Source organism: Callorhinchus milii, unplaced genomic scaffold, assembly GCF_018977255.1.
Source record: "Callorhinchus milii isolate IMCB2004 unplaced genomic scaffold, IMCB_Cmil_1.0 Scaffold12, whole genome shotgun sequence".
NCBI classification, from domain to species: domain Eukaryota; kingdom Metazoa; phylum Chordata; class Chondrichthyes; order Chimaeriformes; family Callorhinchidae; genus Callorhinchus; species Callorhinchus milii.
This window is the reverse complement of record NW_024704753.1, coordinates 17580716-17594452: the sequence shown is the minus strand read 5'-3', so window position 1 is coordinate 17594452 and position 13737 is coordinate 17580716.

Below are 13737 nucleotides of genomic sequence, written 5' to 3'. Positions count from 1 at the left end.
AGTTTGAGGAAACCTTGGGACGTCCTCCTGATATAAAATACCTAGCGTTACATTCAGATAGACGACATTGTAAAAGTAATATATGGTTGACTGGTTCATGTTGGAGAGCTCCACTGTCATTTCCGCAGTTGAAGCTTGAAGGCAGATGGGAAGAAAGGCAGGGCTTCTCTGTTGGATGACCATTACAGATTTTGAGTGGAAACAAATGCGAGGTGGTCTCAAACCACTTCTCAAAGTATCACAGCAGAACTCTTCCTGCAAACTCAACACAGCAAATTGGAAACCTTTCTCAGACATCACAGGAGACAAGGTTTAGACCTGTTGTCAAGGTAACGCAGAAGGAAGTGTGCCTTGTAGTTGATCTGATATGAATGTGTCTCATCCTCACCCAGAGCACTTGATGAGGACCCAAGGGTGCAACAGGGAAAAGTGTTTTGTTCCCAACGTCATCGTAATGAGCACCGAGACATGTTTGCAGATAAATATTCCAATATTCACGGAGAAGAGTCGCAATCTAAACTACTTGTACAATGTGCAGTTGGTTTCGGTTTGATTAAGGATGATCATTTTCTCATCATTTGTGGCCGGCTCCATCTACAGTAATTCACATTGAGATTTAGTATGAGCCCCACCACAGTCTCAATCCTTGCCTGCAGCTTTGCCAGATGACAGTCCACGTTGTCATTTCTGCCCAGACTCAATCTGCCGTGCACAATTGGCTCCCGCGTTTCTCCCGCAAAAAATATAGTTGATTAACTTTTATAGCATATTCTGTGAAGCGCTTTGAGACATCTCGAAGACGTGATAAGGCGCTGTATCAAATACAAGGATTATTATAATAATAATACCGACACGAGGAGCTGAATGGCCTCCTTATGCGCGGTATGATTCTATCATTATCTCAAAGATGTAGCTTCCTTTCACATCTTAAGTATTATTTTTTAAAAAATATAAACACTACAATTTTTAATTTATCATTTGCAATTAAAAAAAGATAGATTTTCTCAGCACTCAGTGCAAAATTGTACCAAACCATAGAAGTCCTGCATTCAGTGGGGATGGGAGTTTCTAAATTTGCACATATATATATATATACATATATATATATATACAGCCCATTTATTAATCTTTGAATACTGAGTGTCCTTTCCAGCTATTAAAATGAAATAAGCATTTATTGTATCATAACATCCATGAAAATGAGATTCTGTAAATTGCTTATGCTGAATATTCAGTAAAATTAGGAGAAACGTATTCAACCATTTTTAATTCGCATGGCTCTCTGAATGCCTCGCTAAATTGCTATCTTCATTTAAGATTAATAAGTGAATTGAAGCCCCAAAATTAGTTTCTAGTAGGACACTGGTGCGCTTTTATTATCAGCCGGAATTTTCCAGCGATATTGCAGGAGAAGCTGTCTGCCCACTGAGTTACCATAAAAATCCTAACTAGGCTGCTGGGATTCCAGGAAAATGTCATCCATGAAATGCTAATGGGTTGAGTAATACAGGTAGTAATGTTAGACTGGAGTTCCAGTGTAGGGGTCGAGCAGAGATTTTACCTTCCTGGATGATTTACATATATTAAATAAGCAAAGTAGTATCCACAATAGGGCAAATTGTACATGGTCTTTGGTAAGAACGTGTTTAATGAGCTCAATATGTTGAAATTCTACCAGTTAGAGGAGACTAGTTAGGGAGCTGATGCTTTGTGTGAGAAATTAAACCTTTTATAGCTTTTATAACTATTTGGCGTCTGTCAGTGCAAAGGTTTATTTTCTACAGAATATACTGCAAAGTGAATTGACTGTAGATTTTGTGGGCAAAAAGTAGCAGCCAATTGCGCACGGCAGTGTCCCACAAACAGCAGTGGATTGAGTGATCAACTTATTTTTTTTTGAAGGGATTATTACCCCTGGAAAAGCGATCCGCCAATCGACTAACCACCAGGTTCCTACTTACTGCTGGGTAAACAGAGGCGTGCGGAGTAAGGAAACTTGCCCGACATTTCTCCCTGCCCGGGAATCGAATCCAGGTCTTCTCATTTGCGAGGCGAGCAATCTATAACCACTGAGCTACAGGACTCCAAGACAATACCTCATTTTCTTTAAAATTTCGGTGAATTTTTGCAGTTCGTCCAAAAGAATCTCAATCCGAGAGGATGAATGCTTTCGTGAATTTTTGAATTGAAATCATTGGAAAACGCCAAGCGAAAGAATACAGACCGAAAATTGGGAGACATTGCATTTTGATGAGGTAGAAGCACAAAAGGAAACCACAGGACGTTAAAAAGAAATAAAACAAAATGACAAGAAATAACAAATCAGAAATAAAGAGGCTTACAAAAACACGGACTGGAAAGAAGAAAATAAATCGATTAAAGAAACGGACACCCGTCAGAGGTTACAGATTCGGGTTAATAGAGATACAAATGCAGACAGACAGGGCCTTTGTGACTTGAGTTTAGCAAACAAAGCCCTCTTAAACCATCAACAAATCAGGTAAGAAATCAGGTGAGGAAGGAGAGATACACTTGACCGGCTTGAAACTGATGATAGTAGGTGCCATTCTCTTAAGTATCCCTGTCATCAGCCGCCTGTTAACATGTCTCTCACCCTCTCGGTTTTATTTTGTGTACGATTGGTCTTATCTGCCCTCATTATGTGTATATTATTCACAATCAAATCATGGCACGTTAAACATACACGTTCTGTTTATTTTTCAAACCTGGGCCAAAAAAGGGACTCGAAGTTGGTCCAGGTTGGTCAAGGTGGGTATGTACGCGTGTGGGGGCGGGTGGGTGGGTGGTTTGTGGTGAAGGGAATTAATGCCAATCAGTCTGACTGACAAGTGTATGCAACTCACTGTCCATCATCCAGTGCTTCTCAATGTGAATGTTGTGAGCAAACAGCAGATTAAAGTGAATTACATTCCGAACATTCCTTCATCAACCTGACAAATCCTAATCTTGTCATATTTAGCAATGGAGCACAGACTGCTTTAATATTCATAGGGGGTTTAAATACAAGATTGGATGTAATTTTTCTTCTCCCCCCACCCCCTCCCTATTCCCCCCCCACCCTATTTTTTTGCTCTCTAAATGTTTTGCAGCCTGTCGCGGAGATGATTAATGCAAGGCAATTTTCCAGCCGATTCAGTAATTTTCTAATTTATTGCTACAGTCGATTGAGTGTAGAAAAAAACGGGGCTTTGAGGTGATCCTCAGGAAAGTGGCACTTCTAAAGGTTACAGCCGTTAGATGTCTGGTCACATTGCCGGGCTGAACCGAGTTTAATTCAGAACCTTGATTGGATTAAATGAGTTTTCCATATTCTTTATTAAGGAGCTGTCAATGCTGGGAGCCGGTGTCAGGGAGGTTGTGCCAGGTTTGATTACTTGCAGCAAATGCATTAGGTAGGTAAGAAAGAAAGAGAGAGAGAGAAAGAAAGAAAGATAGAAAGATAGAAAGAAAGAAAGAAAGAAAGAAAGAAAGAAAGAAAGAAAGAAAAGAAAAGCAGAAGCATTTCCGAGCATTATCTCTATGAATGTGAATTGCTCCCGACAGCTCCTGTTTTCGCTGTGTTTGTGCAGAGCTAACGATGGGTTTATGATAAATGCGAAAGGCGTTCTCGGGATGTGGGGTTGATAAATGCCGGAGTGTCAAAAGCCTTTTCTTCCAAATGATGAGATTTCCATAATGTAAACTAGATTATAACAACAGCCACCGCGCTCTCATGTATTTTAAATGAAGCGCTCCAATTCTATTGCATATACATGAGCGAAGATGCTGATCAGAATACTCAAACGGAGCATAATGGGAAATGGATTTCTTTCCAAACGATCTTTTTGTCCGTTTCCCTCCCCCCCCCCCCCCCCTCCAAAAAAATAATAAATTGGACGCGGGCTGGTCCAGTTTGTATCTGGAATGTGTTGGAAATGATAAAAGAAATTGATGGCTGCGTTTATGAACAGCAAGAGAGACAGATGGATAGATCAATAGCATGCACCACAATGTCCTCTCTCTCACGGTGCACTTCCAATAGCCGAGCTTGGGCTACTGTTTTTTTTCTATTTGGGTTTAAATTAAGCAAAGTTGTCTGCATGTCGTGCCACCAAGCACATGGCCAATGAAGCGACAATCAACTCATTGTGTCAGTCAGACACTAAGAACACTTGGCACCTTTCCTGAGAAACTCTAATCAGATCGAGGGCAGGAGACCTCATTGAATATTCAATGGAAGAAAGATTCATCTCGTACTCAGAGCTGTGAATGTGCGGTAAACGAGCACATAAACCTTTTCTTTTTTTACTCTGGGGCCGATTTTGAATCCCATCTCAGACAAATGGGACAAGCGACTTCTGTTTGTCTTCTGCAATGTTTACAGACGTCTGCTATTGCTGTGTAAAATAAGTTTGGGGGCATCACAGCCTGATGAGTAGTCATAACAATCCTTACATTCGATCTGGTGCCTTTCACGCGTGATAGCATTTCACGGGATATACTGTACTGTACTGTAGAGTGTAGTGACTGTGTATTTTGTAGGTGAATGCAGCAACAAATTTGTACACGCCAGGAACAGCTATAAAGTGAACAATCTATTTTATCTGGGGGATTGTTGGCCAGGCTAGTGGGAGAAACTCCCTATTCTTTTCCAAAAGTGTCATGGGATGTTTAACGTCCACCTGGATAGGTAGACGGAACCTTCGATTAAAGTCTCCTCCTATAACGGCGTTTCCAATAATACAGCACCATTGGATTGGAGGGTCAACGTAGACTATATGAATTCCAATTCCTAACATAGGGCTTGAAGCCACAACCTTACTGACTCCAAGGCGAGAGCCTGACTCAGTTGCTACCAACTGCGACAGGCTGACACAAAAGACACAGCGTACGGAGGTTTTTCTTATTAAGATGCCGATTCCCAGCATTTCTAAACATAGATGCGTTTTGCCCACAAAATATGCAGTCAATTCACTTTACAGTATATTCTGTGAAGTGCTTTGAGACGGTTCAAAGACGTGATGAGGCGCTGTACGAATTGCAAGGATTATTATTATTATTAAATAATTAAGCCTGCTCTGAAGTTACCCTACATTAGAAGACAACTCAAGTTCTTTCAGGAATGCCTGCTTGCAGATTGCTTGCTGCTTTCTTCTCCAATATCAGGAAACTCTGTGTTGAACTTTTATGAAGACATCTCCAAAGGTTTACGGTTTACTTTCCATCAACATCCATCAAGTTCAAGTAGCTTATGCAAATTTCCCCAGCTGTTATATCACCAAAATCTGGAAGTCACGCTCATAAATATATATATCCAACCTCATTGTGAATATTCATTTCAAATTACCAGGTGGTACTTTAATCACTTCAGAACATCCCTTTGTTTTCGAGGCAACTCGATGAAAATTCCCAGCGAAATTCAGAAAATATAATTAACGTTAATTGCAGAATGTTTAAATATTTGATTGGGTTTGACTTATTTCCTTAAACAGAATTACTGGAATGTCAGTCATCTTTTTGTTATTGACACAAAACTCGCAAATTGTGGCACAGTGATCGCCAATCAAGGAGGATGTCTGCACTGTTGGAAATGGCCAAACACGGGTCCTCTGGCAATCTTGACACGAGTTACAAATGCTAACGACAACAACTTGCATTTATACCGCACTCTTTACATAGGAGAACGACTTGGAGCGTTTACACTGGTGGAGTTGGAGGCTGAGAAAGCGAGGAGGGGAAAGGTGACCAAGGTGCGATAACCTTAGGCAAGTTTCCTTACTCCGCACGCCTCTGTTTACCAGCAGTAAGTAAGAACCCGGTTGTTAGTCGATTGGAGGATCGCTTTTCCGGAGGTAATAATCCCTTCAAAAAAATAAAAATAATTTGGTCCCTCAATCCACGACTGTTTGTGGGACGCTGCTGTGCGCAATTGGCTGCAAGTTGTTGCTGTTTCTCTAATCTTAAAGAGTAGCAAATTCATTCATAATAAGTTATGTGCCATTTCTTTGGGGGAGAAGTTCCACCTGGGTCGAGATTTATTCTGTTTTCTTAGCATTTCAGCGCATCTGAAATTCCTAAACACAGTATATTCTTGTTTTTGAAGTCATTTTGCTGTATATATATTTTAAAAAATGACTCCCCGCCCCTTTGTGTATCGTGTGGGAAGGTGACCACCGTTATTATATTTTGATTTCACACCAAAATAAAAAGTACATCTTTTTGGATGGAAACATCATCTCACACCTCAGAATGTCGAACAGTGAAATAAAAAGTAATGCTTCTTAATGGTTCAATTGCACGAACTCTATTCAAGTATCCTCGGAGTAGGAAGCAGTACATATCTATGGACAGCGACACTGAGGGACGTGCATTTGTATCTGTAGCAAGGTCTTATGGCATAAACCACGAGAGATCTATGGAGAATCCTAGTGTGGCTTTAACTGGAGCAAGTCCTTAGGCAGAGCGAGCAGCAAAAAAAAGTTGCCGGTGAGTGAGGTTTCTCAACACGTCCCAACAAATCGCCTACGTTTCGGTTTAAAACACATCCGCAATCTGGAGAAAACAGATCGCCTTGCAAGTGGGGAAAAAAAAAGCACCTCACATTTTCTCAGAATGCACGAGAAGCCACCCAAAAAAAAAAAGGGTATGTTTTTGCTTTTCGGACGGCAGACTCGAGGTGCAGTTCCTCCAAATCGTTTTGAAAAGACGCTCCCCTTAAGAGTTTTCCTCCCAAGTCGCTGATGTTGAAGATTTTAACGGTCTGCAGCAGCCAACCGGAAGGCGAGCGCATTGTTCTCCCTTCCACGAGCACTCGGACTGAGTTCCCAATGCTCCTGCATTTTTCCAGGCACAGCGATCTTCTCCGGTGACAACACTTGAAGCGAGCCGTGTCAACCAGTCCGACCGCCCGGAATACACGGAATGGAAGTGGCAGCAACAGCGCGGATTGCTCTTGGAACAGCCAAGCGCCGCAAACGACCTGCTGAAGAGCGACCACTGCCAACACGAACAATCCATACGTCTCGCGAGTGATGGTTGCTTGCCGACTCCTGGTGAGGTGAAGCTTTATGAAGCCCCCCCCCCCCTATTCCACGAGTGAAGGTGCATCATTAATTATGAACAGTTTATGGGACTTTACACGCTTACGGTAGCCAACGCCTTCAGATGATGAAAGATGAGACTTTGCAGTGAGTACTCGTTAAAGTTGCTCAATTCCAACCACCGATGCAAGAAATTATTAGTGTAACCGTGTCTCCTGCTACGGTGCAAATACTCAAATGAATATTATGCAGAAATAAATACATACATACACACACACCCACAAATAAATAAATACAGAAATAAATACAGAAATAAATACAGAAATAAAACGTGAGTATTTAAGGTTAAACGACAACACCACTTCTCGGGCAGAGTAATGTCACGCACTTTTTGGCGGTTATTAGAGCCTTTGTTTCAAACCAAAGTACTTGAACGTTGCACACGATTGTGAAATATTAATATTGTTAGAAGGCATTGATCTTCTAACTGCGTCAGCGTGCATCAGTCTGAAACGGTGGAATAACTTTTTCGTGACAGTTTTAGATTCACCATTTCTCTCCTTTATTACAACTGTACATTATACCTGTACATAATGCGCCGTTGTCTGTATTGCAGAAGGATAGACAATCTTGTTGCAAACAAGGAATTGATCACCAGCTGCCTCAAACTGTCTATCACTTGGGAAACACTGCACACACCACCTCCTCAGGAACAGCGCTGGGGCCCCAGTTATTTACAAAGTGTTTAGTTTCTTATATAAATGTTCAGTTTGTCACTCGGATTTTTTTTTCACTCACCTCCTTTAAAACACCACTGTTTGTCGATTGGTAGATCCTTTTTCCGGATAATAGCAATCCCTTAAAAAAAAATGAACGAATTAAAATAATAATAATTTGGTCACTTCAACCCACGGCTGTTTGTGGGGACGCTACGGTGCGCAATTGGCTGCCGCGTTTCGCCCACAAAATATACAGTCTATTCGCTTTACAGTATATCCTGTGAAGCGCTTTGAGACGTCTCGAAGACGTGATAAGGCGCTGTATCAAATGCGAGGGTTATTTTTATTAGTATTGAGATATAGAAATGACTGGGATGAAGAAATAGAAGGTTTGTGCAGCTGTGTTTGCGGAAGACACTAACCAAGGAGGCCAAAGCAAGTGACGAGGAGACGAGAAAAAAATTGCAATGGGATATAGATAGACGGAGCGAGTGGGCTGAGGTAGTACAGCAGATGGAATTTAACTTGGCAAAAATGTGAAGTGTTCACTTTGGCTCTGATAGTGAAAAGTTGGAACGCTTTCTGAATAGGGAAGCGTTAGGGTGGGCGGATGAGCAAAGGGATCTTGTTGTTTGGGTTCACATATCACTGAAGAACAGGTCTCAGGCATAAGAAGCAGTCAAAAGACCAATGGGTTGTTGGCCTTTATATATGAATGAGTAAAAGGGACCCAACTCCGTCCCCACATCTCACCAGATCTGGCCCAGGCCCAGGCTCCGCTGGCTCCCCATCACTGAATGCATCAACTTCAAGATCCTCACACTCGTGTTCAAACCCCTTCACTCTCTGGCACCTCCCTCCCTCTCCGATCTCCTCACTCCTCAATCCACCACCCGGTCAGCACCTCCGCTCGACTGGCACCGGCCTCCTGCTCGTCCCTCGCACCCTCCCTCCGCCCCCACCATCGGAGGTCGCGCTTTCAGCCGCTACGCCCCGAAACTCTGGAACGTTCTCCCTCAATCCCTCCACCTTGACCCCCCCCCCCCACCACCCCTCTTCCCCCTTTCAAGTCCCGCCTGAAAACATTCCTGTGCGACTGTGCTTACGGCCACCTACCCCCCCCCCCCCCTGACTCGGAGTCAGGTCTCCGCCACTGGTGGAGGGCGCTGTACACGTGCAAGTTGTTGTTGTTGTTGTCGTCGTAAGAGAACAAGAGGCAAAATAGGCCAAAAAAAAAAACGAGATTCAATAATGATGTGCAACATTGTGGTAAATGTATCATGTACAAGAATTGGAATAACAAGCTATAAGCGATATACACTGACAAGAACAGCTTTTTCTGATCCGGTAAGGCACAGATTAATGACTCCACAAGGCCATTCAACAAGAAGGGCAAGGACATCGGTGTCAGTTCGAAAGCCGCTACCTGCCAGTCGCTGCTAACTGAGATACTGATACCGGCAAAAAAGGGTTAGCAATTTCTTCATCTCTACCCCTGAAGCACCACAGAGCTTGTCAAATCATCAGCGCAAAGCGTTAAGCCAGCAGCGTCAGAATTCTGGGAATTGCAGATAATCAGGCCCAGTTTGACTCGCACATTTGTCTTGCACGATATATTTGTAAAAAAAAAAAAATTAACTTGGCTTGTTCGCCCCTCGGGCTGGAAAGAATTTACAATGTAAGCAGTGAGCTGAAGACTCAAGCTGTGTGCTGTACCATGTAGTTTCATCGCGTGGTTAAGAACGACTGGATGGAAATCACGTTAACAGACTTAACTCAAATTGCTTAAAAAGCAATTAGTTCCATCAACGTCCTTTATTAATAAATGATTGTAATTGCGCTTAAAGGAGAATGATAGTCCATTGAATCGCTCGATGATATTAAATGTTACAGAGGGAGATTGCTTTATTCTTACGAGGTTCTCTCAGGCTCCCCTTGTTACCCTGGTTCAGATCTGTGGCCCGGAAGCAGCCTGGGAGCATTCATTTTGTGCAGAAAATGGGCTGTGACTCAGCTTCACAAATTACTAAGATCCACCTGTGAGATGTCTCATTTTTCTGCAGGAAGCAAATCCTTAATTAGTCAGTCATTTCACAACCGTTCAGACAAAAGGCAAGTTCAGTTGGTGGTATTTTACTGCGCAAATGTGTTGTGCGATATTGAGCCACACCTGCCAGGAAGGACCCGAGTAAGATTCCTGTTCTGTTACTGCATTAGATGGTGTTAGCCCACAAATATAAGGTCAATACACTTTACAGTCTATTCTGTGAAGCGCTTTGAGATGTCGAGAAGACTTGGAAAGAGCGATATCAAATGCAAGGATTATTATTATTATTATTATTATTAAGCTACAGGACCCCCCTCCACGACTCATCCGAAGGACAATTAGCCCTGTAGTGGAGAGAGGTGGGTGGAATCAGCCAGATGTTCTTGACCGTTTTCAAGGGAGTCCAACTGAAAGGTAGAGCAAACATTAAGTAAGAACCAAATCGATTTGCGCCAGATATAGCTTTCAAGCGCTCACTCCAAGCAGCATTGAGTCAGCGCTTTTAAGGAGAGGAGCAGAGAAAATTAATTCAATTTATTTGATGTGATGGTAAGAGGCAATTTATTTGGCTATTAAGGTTATTGATTGTAAATGAGGCTCAGTTAAAAAAAAATGAATAAGAGTGGAGACAGTCAAATAAGTCAACAGATAGTTTCCCATCTCAAGGCTTTGGCTAAGAGATAACTGGATAGAATCCATGCCACAATTTCGAAGACAATTCTTTTTCCCTCAGGATTATCTGATCTATCAGATTCGATCCAATATAATTTGCAATTAATAATCCATTGGGAAAAGGGAAATCCAGTCTAAGGCGCGCGAAACATGTAAACTTACCCCCATCGTAACATGGTGGTTGGGATCCATCGCGAAGTGCGACAGCCAGTGACGACGTACAGTGAAAGAACGAAACGGGTTCGGTGACGAGTTATCTGGAGCGAGCGTATAAAAGACATTGATAAGTGCGTCTGAGATATCGCCAGCTTGATGACTTAAGAGGAGTGATGCCTTCAGCCGGGGTCGAGTTATCAGGAATTTTGTTTACTGTCTTTCCACCAACCCTACTGATCAGGAACGAAGCTTCGGTGTACCGTGAAGCACTTTCTATTGACCACAAGAGGGAGCGGGTTTTGTAACCCCCTTAACCGAAGGTTGGCTATTGTCGTTAGCGACCGGCAAAACCGGAATGGGGATTTTTTTTTTTGCCTCTCTTCCGCTTTTATTCTGTAGTCAGTCGAGATTAAATGACCCTTAGAAGGTAAGAGGTCGTCTCATTTTGGAAATAAATCTTAAACCTCGCGAGGCCAAACAGCTGTGCGCAATGGGCTGCCGCGTTTCGCCCACAAAATGTGCAGTCACTACACTTTACAGTGTATCCTGCGAGGACGTCTCGAAGACGTGATAAGTCGCTATATTAAAGCAAGGGTTACTATTATTTATTATTATTATGGCCTCCCTCTGTACTTTAAACCTAATATGATTCCATTGGTTTTACTATGTGTGCAGTGGGTTAGATACCATTTTCATCTCCAAGAACTGGGTTTGAATCCAGTTCACTGATGGGATGAAAACAATCTCCGTTGTTCATTGTAAACCTCTAACGCTCTTAAATCCTTTTGGGGTCAATGGCAATAAAACTGCCCTTAATTCAGCCCTAATTGGTAATCTCAGTCAAAGAAGAAACAGGATGTCACACTGGTTCCAAGGGTACCCTCCGGTGGTTGGAGTTGAGACACATCGAGGCAGAGTAGAGTAAGTTTCACCTGTTGTCTGTACTTGACTGACCTTGTTTGATGGTCGGTGGCTGAAGTGGGAATATATGCCACTTTGCACCTCTAACAACCCTCACCTTGATGACACAAACACTCATCCAGAAAACGTTGCCTCAATCTACTATTACAGAGGCAGTTATCTATCTAGTTAGCGTGGTCTCTCATTACTTGGTAACTTCATTAACTAGGGAGCTGTTTTCTATTTTATTTTTTCATTAAGCACTTACCCATTTTGATTGAACATCTGCTGTATAATCGAACACATTGCTTTTGGCATTTGCAGTGTAACAGGCAATTTAACGTTGGCTGTCACAATCTCTTTTTGGTCACAAGATTACAGTTTGCCGTCTTCAGAGTGAAGATAATCTCCGGCTCTGTGGAAATCAATCTTTCTTACAACTCCTCGCCCTGATGGAACCAGCGACTGTGACACTTGTTTCATTCAGAATATCACAGCCTTGAAGAGAATTCAGAGGGCACCATTCCCAGATCCTTGCAATCAGTCAGAAACGCTAGATAGCCTCCAATCGATCGATCAAACTGCATTGAGTGCGAATATGAGCTTTCAGGCAAATTACTGGAAATGATGAGGGTATAATCTGCGTCTGAGGAATGCTCCGTGAATACCAAGTTTCTTAAAATAGAAAATGGTAGTTTGAGGGAACAGAATAATGTCAAGTGGGGTTCCCCCCCCCCTCCATCAATATTCCCATCTTCTCTCCTGGAAGCAGCGACTGAATACCGCTGGGATGTAGCTTTACAGGAAGCCAAGAGACCCTCCAGTAAATCGTACGATTCAACAACTTTCTGTTCTGACACTGAGTATTGGCAGGTCAGTCAAGCATGTGACACAACCTTCTCACACCTCGAGTCGACCTTGTCCCACCTGGATTCCCTGCTCCCAAGGAGCCAAACGCCAAGAGACTTGATGTCAGCTTACAGGGGCAGGGGTTGTGCCTGTTCGGTCGTGCTCCATTATTACCGGGGAGATGTAAAATTTTCCCTAAAAATAGAGGCTAAATCATAGTGTGGATGGTGAGGGGCACCTCTAGCTGCCTAGTTGATGCCAAAGTTAGTGGGCTCTCATCAGCTAGGAATGATGCAATGGAGAGGAGCTATCAAGACTGGAGTCACGTTCGACCCGATGGCCAAATTATTTGAACCTGGCTTTGCTGTGTTGCCGTCAGGAGCCAGCTCACCAACTAAGGACTCCTTTAATAGTAATAGTAATAATTCTTGTATTTGATATCATGCCTTATTACGTCTTCGAGACGTCTCAGAGCGCCTCACACGATATCCCGTAAAGCGAATTGGCTGTATATTTTGTGGGTGAAAAGTGGCAGCCGATGGCGCACAGCGGCGTCCCACAAACAGTCGTGGATTGAGCGACCAAATAAGTATTACTATTATTTTTATTATTATCATTATTATTACTCTACCCTGTGTATTGCGCCATGGATCTTCTCAGTGACCAGCCTTGTCGGTCGCCCACACAGTTCCTCCGAGGCCACAATTGTTCGAAAACATACATCGCTCATGGGGTCAAAATGGCTTTATTACGGCCCACAGGACAGGATCATCTGTTCAAGGCAATAGGTTTCGTTTGTCAATTGTCATTCAGGAAAAGTGCAGAATTAGGTCCTTTTCAGTTGGTTGGTGTTTTTTGGCCAACTTCAGGTTGTGAAGAATACATTTACCAAGTCGGAAAACGACAGTTTCTGCCAAGAACATGGTCCTCAGTGCTGGCTGTTTCCCTGCATCTCACTCCACTTTACAGTGAATCCCTTCGAGCGCTTTGAGACGTCTCAAAGACCTGATAAGGCGTTGCAAGGATTACTATTATTATTATAATCGGCGACAAACAATTTTGAAAGAAATGCTCATGAGTACCATTTATTCTTTATGTGGAAACTTAACAAAAAAAGCCACAACATCCCTCAGTATTAATCGTTTCCTACTGGTATCCAGTCCAGGATGGCTCACATCTTGCTGCCCCACATATCGCGAGTCCTGCCATGTCTTTATGTCTTTGCTGCCTGAACAAGACTCAAGTCTCCAAAAAAAATCTCATTACTTATCCCGTTTGGATATCCTTAGGGCTGAACTCCCTACTCACAGTGCTCACTCTCGCCCGACTCAACTGACATCGCTACGCTGTAATC